This window comes from Coenobita brevimanus, chromosome 5, assembly GCF_032717465.1.
Source record: "Coenobita brevimanus isolate Jiangsu-jjx chromosome 5, ASM3271746v2, whole genome shotgun sequence".
Classification (NCBI taxonomy): Eukaryota; Metazoa; Arthropoda; class Malacostraca; order Decapoda; family Coenobitidae; genus Coenobita; species Coenobita brevimanus.
In genome coordinates this window covers 20,113,901-20,130,087 of record NC_136958.1, presented here as the reverse complement: position 1 = coordinate 20,130,087, position 16,187 = coordinate 20,113,901, and positions in this window count along the sequence as shown.

The following is a 16,187-nucleotide window of genomic DNA, read 5'->3' as shown; positions in this document are numbered from 1 at the left end:
ACCCTAAGTAATAATTCATATATTAATAATTACTGTAGGGCAAACTCAATTTTTATATGTATGTGTCTCTGTATCTATGCAGTGGGTGATGTAATTGTAGATGTTGAGCTATGGGAATTCCCCGTCTCGTAGAGTATCGAATAACAGACAGATGCGCCAACTTTTCTTGTCGTTGTTGGGCGCCGAGTTTAAACCTTAAACAGAATAATGATGAATATACAATTCTTTCTGTAACCTAGTTGTGAAATGTTTGCTAATAAAGCTGCTAGAACACAAGTATGTAAGATTAGCAGTCCAAAAGGCCTAAATAATGTCATTTGTGAGGATTTAAAGTTCCGTTTATCTTGGCCGTCACTAGATGGCATAAGCTGCTTTCAGATTCAAATTGAGATAGTGATGGAATCAGTATCAAAATTAAGTAAGGAATAAATCCCAAATTTTCCCCAATTCAATCAAAAGTCCTGGCGTCATGGGTACACTGCTAAATAAATTGTAAAGAGAATTGAAACCCACCATATTTCAAAAACATCATCTCATTTGACAAGCAGTGGCTGCCCGACGGAGTCACCTCGAGCTCCAGTCATCGTATCTAATAGACGTTCGTTTAATAGGACTCGCCCACGTTTGCGGCTGTGGTGTGGTCCGCACCTCTGTACAGTGTTGCCACGTTTTCAATACCGTTATCTCTCTCTCTCTCTCTTTCTCTCTCTCTCTCTCTCTCTCTCTCTCTCTCTCTCTCTCTCCTGGCGGGAAATGTGAGCCACCCTGAGTACTTTTGATTCTTTTATAAGTTATTTATAACTGTGCTTTCATTTGTTAATTTGGTTTTGTTATATTTAGTGATGCCGACATGGCATTCAATGCATGCCCCTCTCCTGCCTCTCTCTCTCTCTCTCTCTCTCTCACCGACTGGGTGTGGAAGTGTTGCCGCTCGCGAGTGAATAATTTTTTTTTTTTACTTCGGTATTGGCATATGCCTACTATTTTGTCCTACATATTAGCTTATGATTATAAATGTGATTATTCCTCGTCCTTAAAATTATGGTAAAAGCCGGTAAATGTGAGCATTTTTCCCTAGCAACACCTGTACAAGCTATGGTTGGGTCTACGGAGGTACGTACTTTACCTTAGGCCAGACTGTGGTGTGTAAGTGTTGCCACTCACAAGAATTACATGAATTATTTCTTTTACTTTGGATATTGGCATATTTCTTCTTTTTCAGGCTCATTATCTTATAACCATAACTGTGATATTATTACCCACCCTAAAACTACGCTAAAAACCATTAAAAGTGACTACAATTTCTTTTAGCAACACTGTACAATATGTATGCCATGTTTCTGTGTTACTGTATAAATATTTTATGCATAATAAGATTACTGTTGATTCATCCATCAAAATACACAAGTGTAAGTTTTATTCATCTGAATTTATCGAATTTGTGATGCCTTGTACATAAATAGCTTCCGTTTCATATCGCAAGTTGGGGAAACGTGGCACCATTGTACACAGGTGCGGGCACACCACAGCCGCAAACGTGCGCGAGTCCTACTATAGTCCCCAGACACCGGCGACGACAAAGTGTGCACGAGGCCTCCTAGTGGTATTGCCCGTAGACTTTTTACATACACATTTACACTACCCACGAAGTATTTTACAAACCGAAAGTAGTTGATATGTTATTAATGATCCTATCAAGTGAACTTCTTTTTGTAGATAAGGAATAGAAATATAAAAGTGATATGTTCTGTAACGGAAAGGAAAAATTCAAATTCATTAACTGTTCTCTGTCTTTAAAATTAGTTTATTAGAAAAAAAAAATAATCAGGAGCGTGGAAGGGAACTTACTGATTGTGAGCAATAATGTGATATTTGAGTTGTACCTCGAGGCTAAACAAGCCCGAGTGATTGAGGTGTTCCTGGTGATTGTATTTCTTTTTTTTGAATTATTCCTCGAGGCTAGACAGGCCCGAGAGATTATGTATTTCTAGTGATTATATAACATTGTTGATGGTGAACTGTAAAAAAAATACTGACGATGTGGGAACCGAGAAAATTATATGAGGAGAATACCTTATATGGGTGAAAGATGAACACAAATAATCATTCTTATTGACTCGAGGCTATGCCAGCCCGAACAGACAAATCATACCCGTAAAAGTGTCCCTGTCTTGAGGCCATTGTTGAGCCCAAGAGTAACGGCCAAAAAGAAAGTAAAGTACAACTACTCCATACCTCGCGTGTATCAAATGGTTTCGTCTGGTAATAATGTTAGAGGAATGATCACCCAAAAGCCTTAGTAACATTTACAATCTTCTCTCATACTAAAAAGGGTCATGTAATAAAAAAATGTTTTTGTGGAAATTAACAGAATTATTAAAGTAGAGTAAAGTATATAGCATTTTCTTTTCTTTATTAGTATACCTAATCAAGGAAATTATGTCCTCAAGCCAAATTCACTCCCCTTCCAATTCAAGATTCCTTCGCTGAGGGAACGACAACCACCTGAGGTACCGACTAAATCTAAACTCGGCCAAAAACTACAAACGCTACCACAATTCATTCTTTTCATAAATATTTACCATCCACTATATTAAGTCGAGTACCACTTGTATATCCATGGGTGAGTTGATCAATACCCACAACAGGTAAGAAAATACATACCCCTATCATCATTACACTGGTGTCAACTGGTGGGATAAAGTTTCAGGTTTTACAAACCACCCCCACCACAACCATCTTCACAACTACCATCTCCACCACAACCATCTCCACCACTACCATCTCCATCATCATGATCACCTGAACCTTCATCATCCCAATCATCATCAACACAATCATCATCACCATTTCCCTCCCCACCACAAAGACGAGGGTGGCATGAGCCTAGGCGAGGTAGTGGTGGGCGACCGAGAGGTAGTCGTCTGGCTCTGGGTCGTGTGCACCACACACGTACACAGACAAGAATTTCCCCAGGTGAAGACCATCAGGGTGGAACCTGGAGTTCGGAGTCATTCACACCCAATGTTGGCTCCTTCAGTGAAACTCCAGGTTTGAGAGTGGCAGCACCAGCAACTGCACTCTAATATTTCCAACTATTTTTGACCAGGGAATTGCTGATCTACCTGACGGTCAAAACAAACAACTATGCAGAATTCCTGGGGACTGCACTAGATGCTTGGTCCTCTGCAATGTAGAGGAGATGACAAGGTTCCTCGGGTTATACTTCCTTATGGGGATTTGTGACCTGCCAACTATAAGACAATATTGGCGATCCACGGAGGGACACTATTACCCCATATTTCGCTGGACGATGAGAGGAAAGCGCTTCAGGGCCATCCTGAAGCACTTTCATGTCAACAGTCTCACCATGCCCGAGGACAATCAAGACCAGCTAATACGGATTCGCACAGTGATGCAGTATCTCCTTCAGAGGTTCAACGAAGTTTACATCCTGTGTGAACATCTTAGTCTGGATGATGGATCTCTGGATTGGAAGGGGCGGCTCTCCTTCTGTGTATACAACCCCATGAAGCCCCAAGAGTATGCCATCATACTTTACACCTTGGCTAAGGCAAAGAGTGGCTACATATGGAATTTTTAAATATACATGGGGGAGAAGAAATCCATAGAAAACACAGTGTGGGGTCTCGTTGAACCTTTAAAGGACAAAGGATACAAATTGTACATGGACAATTATTACAACTCTGTAGCACTGTGCGTATGCCTCTTCAGTGAGAGAGTGTATGTGTGTGGCACAGTACGACTTGCAAGGGGAGCACTGAGGGAGCTGCAGGACATCAGCAGTGCTAGATGCCTTCCTGATGATGAAGTGGAAGCTAGGCACAAGGGCAATGTGATGGTGTTGCTGTGGAAGGACAAGTGTATCATAAGTATGGTGTCCACCTTCCACAGCAACACCACCGTCCCTAAGCAGGTGCATGGGAAGGTAAAGGGTCCAGACGGAAAATTCCATCACACTATCAAGACCGTCAAAAACTCGTCATGGTGGAGGACTTCAATCGGCATATGGGCAGGGTGGAGCATTTCAATCAGATGATCCACTACTACCCTGACCAAACGAGAATGATCAAGTGGACAAAGAAAATATCCTTTTACCTCATTCACATGGTCCCTTTCAATGCTTACACCCTCTACAAGAAGAACACCAACAGGCCTATGACACTCCTAGAATTCCAGGAGCACAAATGCCACAAGCTCCTGTCATTCCGGGGGAAGGAGTGACCTGCATCGGATCTTGTCCTCCACCATGCCCCTGACCTTCCCTCTCGACGATGACCACCTGTACTTGCAGCAACCACTTCATCAACTGCAGCCTCTGCTCTGCCTGCAACAATCGCTCCACCTGCTGCAGTAGCTGGTCCGTCAGGAGTAACTCGACCAGTTACTGCCGCGACCGCTCCACCTCCTGCAGTAACTGGCCCGTCAGGAGTTACTCAGCCAGCTCCTGCCACTGCATCTCCAGCAGGAGTACGGAGGTGAGGAGATGGAGGAGCACTGCCATGCAAGTGCTGTCGATATGTGGACGATAGGACACGCTTGGACTTAACACTGCACCACACCCTGGAAAGAATCCCCAACAAGAAAAGGCTGCAGTGTTTGCTGTGCTATTTGCACAAGGGAAAGAAGGAAACCAGTTATATATGTCCTGTTTGCGATTTGCCGCTCTGCACAGGACTATGCTTTCATCAGTACCATACTGATGAAAGCATACAGCAGTAAATCACATCACACACACACACACACACACACACACACACACACACACACACACACACACACTCACACATCACATTATAATCACACACACAGGCTGTGATCATACCTTTCCCCCTCTCTGCAACTCCATCTCCACGCTCCAGAAACCTTACAACACTGCTAGAGGATTTGAGTAACCAGCTTATATGTATAGTTTTATACTACTGTCTTGTAAGGTATCAAATGTGTGTGTTTACTATAATTATATTCTCATAGGGAATATGTGGTGCATTTCATTGTTATTTTCTCAGGCATTTTACTCGTATAGTATAGGTCGCATCAAAAATGCGAAGAAAGCATGATCAAGCTGATGATTTCTTATGCATACTTTTATAAAGGAAAATAACCTATGTGTGCAAATAATTACTTTGGGAAAAGTTTCGAAACACGAACATAGCCTACGGGCCAGAGCGTACGTGCTGTTACCACGTGCAACCCATCGTAACTTTTCAAAATTCATTTTCTCAGTAACAATAAGGGTTATATCACTGTGAATTATATCATGGGCTTCCTTAACCTTTGGGCTACAAAACTGGAAATAATTTACATATATGTTTCTTACAGTGTCACTAAGAACCTACAAAATAAACAAATCAGACATTTTTTGGAGATTTTGTACATTTTTTTTTTCGATACACTCGAAAACCATTGGGCGTATCAAATAGCCACAAAGCTCATTGGAAAGCTCGTGAAATTCTGCATATAGATATGTACCTTGCAACTCCCGAGTCCCAGGAAAAATTTTGTGCAATGATGCTGGGAAGTTCTTACAAGCTAGTTTTCACCTAAATAAGGTATATTCTCGCTTCATTTCTGTACATTTGTTCATCTGTTTTATTTATTTATTTTTTTTCCGCTTATCTTATAGTATGCACATCGGCGAAGATGAAGGGCTACGATTTATAGCAATATAAGCATTTTCCAAGGGTAAATTTGGCCTTAGAATATTTTTCCCTTTCACACGAGCAGAGGCAGCCTAAGAAGGGTTTTGGTTCTGTATGTGGCTTACAAACTTATCGGAAATGTATGGTGCACGAAAGAGTTAATCTGTCCTATTACTCCAGTAAGGCCTGTGGACCCTCCCAAGAAGCGGTGACTGTGGCACTTTGGAGATGCTGATTGAGAGGCTGTCAGGCAGTACTTCTTTGATTTTCCATGGAATGACTACTGCATCCACTGCCAAGAGCCATCTGAGTATGCTTTGTGCACTACGGATGTTACTTTCTCAGGCATGGAAGCATACATTCCTTTATCATATCCTATGACTAATCGCAAAAATGCCTTGGTTTAATCATGCTTCTTCTAATGCTGTAATCCACAAGGAGAAGGCCTACAAAAGGTACCAGAGCCAACCCGCCTCTGAATTTCATCACTTTTATATTTCTGCCCGAAATCGTGCTATATCTGTTCTTCGCTCTGCCAAAAATAACTTCATTCGTACACAATGATCTGAACTCTCCAACTCAGCTTCGTCCTGCTCATTCTGACATCTTGCCAATAATCTTTCTAACAACTTTACCTCATCATCCTACCCTCCTCTTTTCCATTGTGACGGCTCTGTAGCTATTTCCTCTACTAATAAAGCTGAACTCTTCACACAGAATATCTTCTCCAAATCTACCTTAGACGATTCGAATGGTGTTACTCCATCACTTCCCCCCTCAGACTTCAACATGGTTAACATCAAAATTTCTTCAGTTGATGTATTTTCTGCCATCACTGGCTTCAATACTGACAAGGCATTTGGGTCTGATGGGGTCCCTCCTGTTGTTTTAAAGAACCATGCTTCTGTGCTTGCATCATGCCTATGTAAACTCATTCATCTTTGTCAACTTGTAACTTTCCTTCTTGCTGGAAGTTTGCTCTTTTTCAGCCAGTCCCAAAGAAGGGTGACCATTCTCATCCGTCTAGCTATCGTCCAGTAGCTTTAACATCCTGTGTTTCAAAAGTTATCGACCCTATTAACAAGAAAGTTTTTAAGCATCTTTCGTATCACAACCTTCTTTCTGATCGTCAGCATGGGTTCCGCCAGGGACGCCTCACTGCAAATCTTCTCACCTACCTTTTTAGACTCCTGCTCATCCTCCTTTTGGGACTTTGGTAAAAGCTTTGCCATTGCACATGATATATCACAAGCTCTCGATCGAGTCTGGCATAAATCTTTAATTTCCAAACTGCCCTCTTTCTGTTTCTCTCCTTCTGTCTGCACCTTCATCAGGGATGTCCCGACCAAGGGGGAGGGGGATCACCCCCCCCCCCTAGTGTGTGTTCTGAGCTGGTCAAAATATTACTGAGCTGATCAAAAATGGAGAGTGGTGACTTTTTGTTTTTACATAAAGGAAGAGGTGTCCAAGAGGACAAAATATTTATTTACATACTTTTTCTTAGAGAGAGAGAGAGAGAGAGAGAGAGAGAGAGGCCAAAATACAAAATACTCCAGTTTCCTTCCTGTCAGGGGAATAATTTAAGCCAAAATCAAGTACCATACGGTAATTAATCAAGGTGACTGGACCTGGACCCCTTCACCCATGGAACGGTGGCAAGGAGTGGGAGGGGGGAGTAATAAATTAGGTTTGTTTATATCTATTAAGTTGGTCAAACCGTAACACCAAACGGATCAATTTGGTCAAAATTGTCCTTACTCCCCCCCCCCCATCACATACTCCTCTGGCCATCCCTGACCTTCGTTTCTAGCTTCCTTTCTGGTCATTTTATAGCAGCTGTTGTAGATGGCCATCATTCTTCTCCTAGAGCTATCAATAATGGTGTTCCTCAGGACTCTCCTATCACCAACTCTCTTCATTTTATTCATCAGTGAGCTAAGCTCATATGCTGATGACGCCACCCTTCACCTCTTCATTGGCTTCCCGCAACGTCCATCACAGCACTTACTTCAACAAACAAGGGAAGAGGCTAAGGCACACCTAATGTCTAACTTGGCTTATAACTATGATTGGTGTAAAAGTAATTTAGTTTTTAATGCATCAGAAACTCAGTTCTTACATCTGTCAACCTGACAAAATCGTGCACTGGAGTATCCTATAATTTTTAACAAAATTCAACGGAATCATGCATCATCTTTAAACATACTTGGGATTTGATTCTCACGGAATTTATCTTAGAAAGACCATATTACCTCTCTTCTAAAAACTGCTTTCAAGAGATTAGGTGTGCTATGCCGACTCCATGCCTTCTTTCCCCTTGCATAGTTGTTGACTACCTACACGGGTTTTATTCGCCGCTGTGTAGAGTACACCTCTCTCTTGTGGGGAGATTGCCCACATACAGCTCACCTCAACGATGTGAAGTTTAAGACTTTTCAGTCCTCCTCTTACCGGTTCACTTCAACCTCTGTTTCTTCGCCGCACTGTTGTATCTTTATCTCTTTTCTATCGTTGCTTCAGTGGTCACTGCTCTTCCGAGATGTCTGCTTGCATCCCTCAACCACTACGGCGGGCTCATAGCACTCCTCTAACAACGAACTCTCATCCCTTTTCTAACTCTCTAATGCAAGAGTTTACCGTTACTCCCGGTACAGGTCAGTTCTGGAACTGTCTCTTTGGGTCTGTATTTCCTACTGCCTATGATCTCCAGTCTTTGAAACGCAATGTGTCTTGGCATCTCGAAATGAACGGATCTTGAAGTTTGCTCTCTCTGTATTTTTTTTTTTTTTTTCCTCTTGGAGGGAACATTTTGCAAGCTTCGCCTCTGGTTCCTTCTTTATTACATAAGAAAGAAATATTGAATGCCGTGAAGAGTACTTGTGAGAGTCCTAAGGCTGCAGTGCGTGTGGATGGTGAGCTGATGATTTTTTTCTATATGGATGCTGAATTAAAATAGGGATGTGTCATGTCTCCATAGTTGCGTAGTCTGTATATGGATGGAGGTATAAAAGAGATACAAGACAGGGCAGTGGATAACGAGCGTATACGTGAAAAGAACAATACTGTGATTGATTTTTAGTGTTCTGACTTTTTTCCCCTTTAAATCATTGATGATGACATATGAAATAAAGATGCTGTGCACGTCTACGCTCGTTGTCCCCCTCAATCTCAGGTTGAGGTTCTCTATGAACACCCCATTACCTGAGGGCAGTAGATGTTGAAGAGGCCTTAATGACTGAGGGCAGCATTTGGAGACTTCATCTCCTGTTGTTTCCAGATGATATTGTATTGTTAAGTGAAGACAAAGGGTACCTGCATGGCTTGGTGAATAAGTCTGGGAAAGTGTATAAGAAACGGAATCTAGAGTTGAAGGAGGAGTTAAGCTGTGGTCTGCGAGAGAAATAAAGCCACTGAAAGTGCAGTGAGGATGGACAGGGAAGAAATGGAAAATGTCAGTGCATTAGGCACTTGGGTAGTGTGATGATTGCGGATGGAAGTTTAGTGGATGAAGTGCTTGAAAGGGTACAGCAAGGAAGAAAGCGTTTTTTTTTTTTTTTTTTTTTTTTGCGTTGATATGAAATAGTTAAGAAACAGGGAAGTGAGCACTGAAGTAAAAAAAAAAAAAAAAAAAAGTCGCTGCATGATTGTATTGTGGGAAGTGAAGCTTGGACTTTGTAGGAAGGACACAAGCCAAGACTGAGGGCAGCAGAAATGTATTTTGAGAGAAACATGTGTACCTGCTTGGAAAGACAGACTGACAAATGAGGATGTGAAATAGCATTGTGGATTACAGTTTTCGGTGGACATTTTGAATTGCAAGGGCTTTATTTGATTTCATAAATCTCTTCATAAAAATGGGTGTTTCCTAACTTAAAAAAAAAAAAAATAGTTTGGAAGTGGCCCTAGTAAAACAAAAATACATCATCAAAGTGAAGGAGCTAAGGAACACATTAGAACGTGAGGAGTTAAATATAGCTTCCATTAAACTCCAAGCAATCTGAGTTTATTCTGCTTAAAAATATTTAGGTTAGCACAGAGAGAGAGAGAGAGAGAGAGAGAGAGAGCGTCTTAATGAGAAGGTTCAACTTCCGACATTCCTTATTTTGAACAGGTTGAATCTTCGCCCCTGCTTGAAGCACTGACGGTAGTAAAAGTCGTCCTGAATCTCCTACTACTCTCACCATGAACTCTACAAAAAAAAAGCCTAGTGAGTTCCCTGCACCCGTTACTGATGCAATGAGGACTTTATATGGACACAAATCAGCGTCATTATCATCGGTTGCTAGGGATTCACCAGATTAAATGTCAAATCCCAGTGAGAGAAAATCAGAAGAGGCGACAGGATTTTTTCCCGATGATGCAGTTCTCGTTTATGGAGTGGTTTGCCATATACCATTATTCTAAACAGGGCAGAGTTGAAAGCTTTTAATCTCATTAACACCTTGTCTTCTAACTTCCTTCAATCTCCTCTTTCTCTTCAATTCAGCGTAGCCTCACTCTCTTTATCTTAACCACCGATGCTACACGGGGTACTGTTCTTTTAAACTCCATAACTTCATGCAGCTCTTGGAAGACGCGAAGGTAGCATTTTTATTTTTTATGCGAGGAAGAAGGGACCAAAGGCAGAGCCCACAAAACAGTTCCTTCCAAAGAAAAAAACAAAACAAAAAAGAGCCAAATTCAAGATCCATTCATTTCGAGATGCCTGGACACACTGCGTTTGAAAGACGAGATCATAGGAAGTAGGAAATACAGACAGAGGGAGACAGTTCCAGAGTTGATCTGTTGCATAAGTGAAGGACTAGGAGTAAAGGTTACCTCTTGCATTAAAGAGTTGGACAGAAAAGAGATGAGAGTTTGTTGCTAGATGGGTGCTACGCGCCCGTCGTAGAGGTGGGGGGATGTAGACGGGTGCTACGCGCCCATCGTAGAGGTGGGGGGATGCAAGCAGACAGTTCAGAGGAGCAGTGACCATTGAAGCAGCGATAGAAAAAAGATAAAGAGGCAACAGTGCGGCGAAGAGACAGAGGTTGAAGGGAGCCAGTAAGAGGAGGAGAGCTGATGAGACGAATAGGCTTTGACTCCACGCCTTTGAGAAGAGCTGTATGTGGGGAGCCTCCCCACACATGAGTTGTACTCTACTGTACACAGGGGCGAATAAAACCGTGTATAAAGTCATCAACTGTACAGAGGTAAAGAAAGTACAGAGTTGGCTTAGCACATCTAATCTCATGGAAGCCGATTTTACAAGAGATGCAATATAATCTTTCCAAGATAAGTCCCATATTAATGAAACCCCAAGCATGTTCAAGGATGATGCAGGATTGAGCTGGATATTATTAAACATTAGTGGGTACTCCTGTGGAAGGTTTTGACAGGTTGATAGGTGTAAAAACTGAGTCTTTGATGCATTAATAAACAACAAGGTTATTTTTACCCCAGTCAGAGATTCGAGCCAAGTCAGACATTAGGTGTGCCATAGCCTCATCCCTTGTTTGTTGAAGTAACTGCTGAGATGGACGTTGCAGAAACCGAATGGAAAGGTGGAGGGTGGAATCATCAGCGTACGAGTGTATAGGGTTAGATGTACAGCTAAGATCATTGATGAATAAAAAGAAGAAAGCTGGTGATAGGACAGAGCCCTGAGGAACACCACTGTTGATAGATCTAGAAGGACGATGACCGTCTACAACAGCAGCTATAGAACGACCAGAATGGAAGCTATAGATGAAGGCACAGATAGAAGGATAGAAATCGTATGTGGGCAGTTTGGAAATTATAGATTTATGCCAGACTCGATCGAAAGCCTTTGAGATCTCAAGTGGAATGGCAAAGCTTTCGCCAAAGTCCCGAAAGGAGGATGACCAAGAGTCTGAAATCTAGGTGAGAAGATCGCCAGTGGAACGTCCCTGACGGAACCTATACTGACGATCAGAAAGAAGGTGGTGATAGGAAAGATGATTTAAAATTTTTCTGTTATGAATAGACTCGAAAACTTTTGAGACACAGGATGTTAAAGCAATTGGACGAGAGTTAGAGGGTTGGGAATGGTCACTCTTCTTTGGGACTGGCTTACACTAATCACATTTTTTAAAAGATGTGTAATGCAAGTATGAACTGACATTTAACTCTAACACATACACAAACTAGAGAACTCAGTAATAGTCCTCATGAGTCAGTCTCTTCCCTCAACTACAATTTCCAGCACTTCAGATACGATGTGTCTAGACATCTTAAAATATTATATCTTATTTTTACCTTCTCTTTGCTTCTCTGTTTGAAAGGGATATTTTTAAAAGCTTGTCGTAGCTGCTTTCCACACTCAGCTTTAACATTTTTTTTTAATTGATTATTTTGTATAATGCATTTGGATTATGAGAGCCCGTGGATTTTCTTCAACTATTTTACCTGAGAAATTGGATGTAGCCTAATTCACTGAAAGATGTAGCCCTCACCAATCCCTTCATAACGAGAGAGTCTTCCTAAGGTGATAAATTCATATGAAGTTAGCGAGAATAATCACAAAAATGTCACAAATTTTGAAGCTATCAAACATAATCGAAACAAACGTTTCTCCGTCGTTATGTGAACGCACTCTCGGTACTTTTCTAGGCCAGCAGAACTTAGCAGGATAACTATCCGTTTACAGATGACCACAAAAATAATGGTAAACGGATGTTAAACTTACGGATTCTGGTATGATACCTCTCGTAATATTATGTAACACTTTCAGCCACTTGTGAATCTATATATGTTGAAGAAAAGCGCCTGGCGATTCTGGAACAGAGTACTAGAGTTGTCCCGACTATATGAGGGCTAATGTTCAATCCGGCGACTTATTTCTTGAAATATATTCTTGCTATTTCCAGGAAATTAATTAGCTAGCATTTAGAAATTAATGAACTACGTCAGCACGGGCATGGGGTAAAAAAAAAAAATTCAGGTTCCTACGACCAACGCTCAGCTTGATAAAAGTGTCTGTCCACTGTAACGGTATCTTCAGTATAAGGTCCACTACGTGAAAGTAATATCTGTGAAGGAGGACGGTATCCAGATTTATTCTTCCCTATGCCTGTAAAGTACAAATTAAGGAGTGTGTGTGTGTGTGTGTGTGTGTGTGTGTGTGTGTGTGTGTGTGTGTGTGTGTGTGTGTGTGTGTGTGTGTGTGTGTGTGTGTGTGTGTGTGTGTGTGTGTGTGTGTGTGTGTGTGTGTGTGTGTGTGTGTGAGTCCGAGCCTGTATATGCTGTCGGCAGAACCGGCAAAGTGCAAACCTATGCAAGCGCATGAAATGTCCCTACAGCATTTTGAGCCCTAGACACAAGGTAGACGTATCACGAGCTACTTACGTTTCCCACAGATTTGATGTTAGCACCAATAACGTAAGAGAGAAAATGCGAGTGGGATTATACGACCATTTACAAAACGGAGGGAAGAGACTTGACATCAGCAGTGATTCAGTGAATCAAAGAACACTGAGTACAGTATAACCCACAACTCCTTCACTGCCAGGTAGTAACTCTCTTACGGTCTTGATATTTCTAATAGGGTGTGCAAGGGACAGCATGGTGGAATGATGAGGTGAAACGAGCTGTGGAACAAAAGAAGAAGGCATATAGTGAATGGTTAGCGAGTAGAGGTATATATATATATATATATATATATATATATATATATATATATATATATATATATATATATATATATACATATACAGTATATATATCAAAATGCTCCTAGACCTTGATGGTGTCATTTACCAAAACGCGAAAAGGAACTGAGGGGAGGAAGAGGGGTAGTGGGATTTGTCAGATATGCCCCAAATATGAATCTCTTTAACACAATAACAGTTTCATATTTTCTATTATTATATTATTTTGGCATTCATGGATCGGGAAAAAGCATACGACAAAGCAGAAAGAGAAGGATTGTGGAAGGTTTTGCACATTTATGGAGTAGATGGTAGGCTGCTATGTGCCATCAAGAGTTTTTATGATGATACTGATGCATGTGCAATGGTTAATGGGCTTTTAAGTGAACGGTTTACGATTGGTGTGGGCGTGCGACAAGGGTGTGTGATATCCTCATGCCTGTTCAATATACACAGTATATATATATATATATATATATATATATATATATATATATATATATATATATATATATATATATATCACGAGGTTTTTAAAATAAATGCAATTATTAAAACATAATTCTCAATAATACTGAAGAGCAGGGACAATGAATGGTCTTGCTAAATCAAGCAATGATTATGCCGGCCCGCTTCGCCGACTCTCCCAGAACGAGAATTTACAAACTTTCTCAACAGTACACAGCAGAGACTAATTACTCACAATTGCTGTTTACTAGTACTGTTAGCCTCTGGAGAAAGTGACTTCACCGCTGACAATAAATAACTAATACTATTAATAATATCAGGTTCTTGCTGAGTGTTAACTCCTAGAAGGTACAACGGATTTTTAGCTTAATACAACAAGACTGGCCTAAGTACCAGTTATGAATAGCAAAGCGTTTATGGAAGCTAGGAGCTATATGGGAAATAAGCTTAATTATGGAGAAATGAAACACGAGTTTACATTACATTAAACTCAAGGAAAAAGAACTGTTAAATTTATTGATTACAAAGAAATAAATTTAACGTTACATTTCAAAATGAATTCAAAATAATGAGATCGCACTCACTCACTCACTCAAAAGCTAAATTCTTGTGCCTAGGAAAAAAAACATGTGGCGCAGCCAGCAGGCATGTCAGGAAACCCTTTAACCCCTTAACCGCGGGGCGTCACTTTCGTGACGCTTGGGAGCAAGGGATCATACCGCGGGGCGTCGCTTTTGTGATTCTGTGTTATTTTGAATTCACCCGGGCTTTCAAGTGGGGGCTTGTATCATCTATCAGTACTGACAATGTCCAACACTAGTCAGCACTCCTAATCTCATCTGTACTCCCATCCATTGTTGACAATTTAGCCATTTCTCCCCGTTCTTGACTCCCCTCCCTACCCCCCCTCCATTACCCTATCCTCTCGCCTGCCCGGCCATGCTACGCTAAGTAAATCTTCCCTGGAATTTTTCACTGATTTCATCCATTGAAATAAGCCCTATGTCGTATTCTTATACCAAATAATATATACAAGAAAGAAATCAGGTAAGTGAGAGTGCCATACACCTGGAATTGGCTAATTATCACCTGACAACACCTCACGTGCACTCGTTCGCTAATTTTCGCTGTTTTTTTCCCCTTGAAATATGCCGTATAATCTATTTTCGTAATAAATATACATGTAAGGAGAGAAGGGAGAAGCCTAACTGATATTTACATTCACCTGGAACTACCTAATTTATAATGTATTGTCTAGATTTCCTGCCAATCATATCAGTGCTACACAAAGCTGTTTCAAGATTTAACATTGGTAGCTCTGATTATATATCTCCTAAGTAGGCCTCTAATCTATTTTCGTAATAAATATACATGTAAGGAGGGAAGGGAGAACCCTAAATGATATTTACATTCACCTGGAACTACCAAATTTATAATGTATTGTCTAGATTTCCTGCCAATCATATCAGTGCTAGACTTAGCTGTTTCAAGAAGTAATATTGGTAACTCTGAATAACCCCTAAAGCAGGCCTCTAGGCTAGCTGGCCTGGCCCCTGCGTTATCAGTGTAGTCTCATCTTCCGAAGTGAGAGGACGTATGTTTCATCTTGCTGACTTCAAGGCCTTTTTTCACCCCCATGCAAATGGCTCTGTGACCTTTACCCCCTACTAAACCTCGTGTGGAAAGGGGTAAAGGGCTGACAATTGATAAAAGAGTGACTACGATCTTTCTATTGAGTAAAACAGTGCAAGTGGAATTGTAAATAATGTGTAAATAATGTGTAAACAGCAAGTGAAAGTAATGAATGTAAATATACGTGAACAATGGAAAATAGTTTTATAAGTTATTTCAAGTGACAGTGCATAACACTGTAAATAAAATAGAAATGTAAATAACGTAAATAAAATAGAGAACGTAAATAGAAATGTAAATGAGTAGTATTATAAGAATACGAGTATATACCCTAGGAGTAATGAAAGTGAAAGTTTCACTCTAGCATGTCTGAATGCTATGAGTTATGAGAGTGAAGATGAAAGTGACATTCACTCTCAATGCCAGTATACAGGACGAGAAAGTGAATGCTACGTATTTTACTGAAAGAAATTGAATCCCTACAGTGACAATAAACTAATACTACTGAAGGAAACTTATGGATAAAGACTGTAGATATATATAAGTGTTATATAGTAATAGAAATATAAAGTGTGAGGGGTTTTATGAATAATAAATGACAGACTACCATGAGCGAACTAGTGCCAGTGCGACGATCAGACGCGCTCGTAATTTCCATTGCTTTCACAGTGTTTTTTTTTTTGAGTATGGATCCCAAACCACTTGAAAATTGTAGAATAGTGTTTATAGTGTTTGTATCTGGCTGTGGTAATCATATTACGGGTTGTCGGGAAGT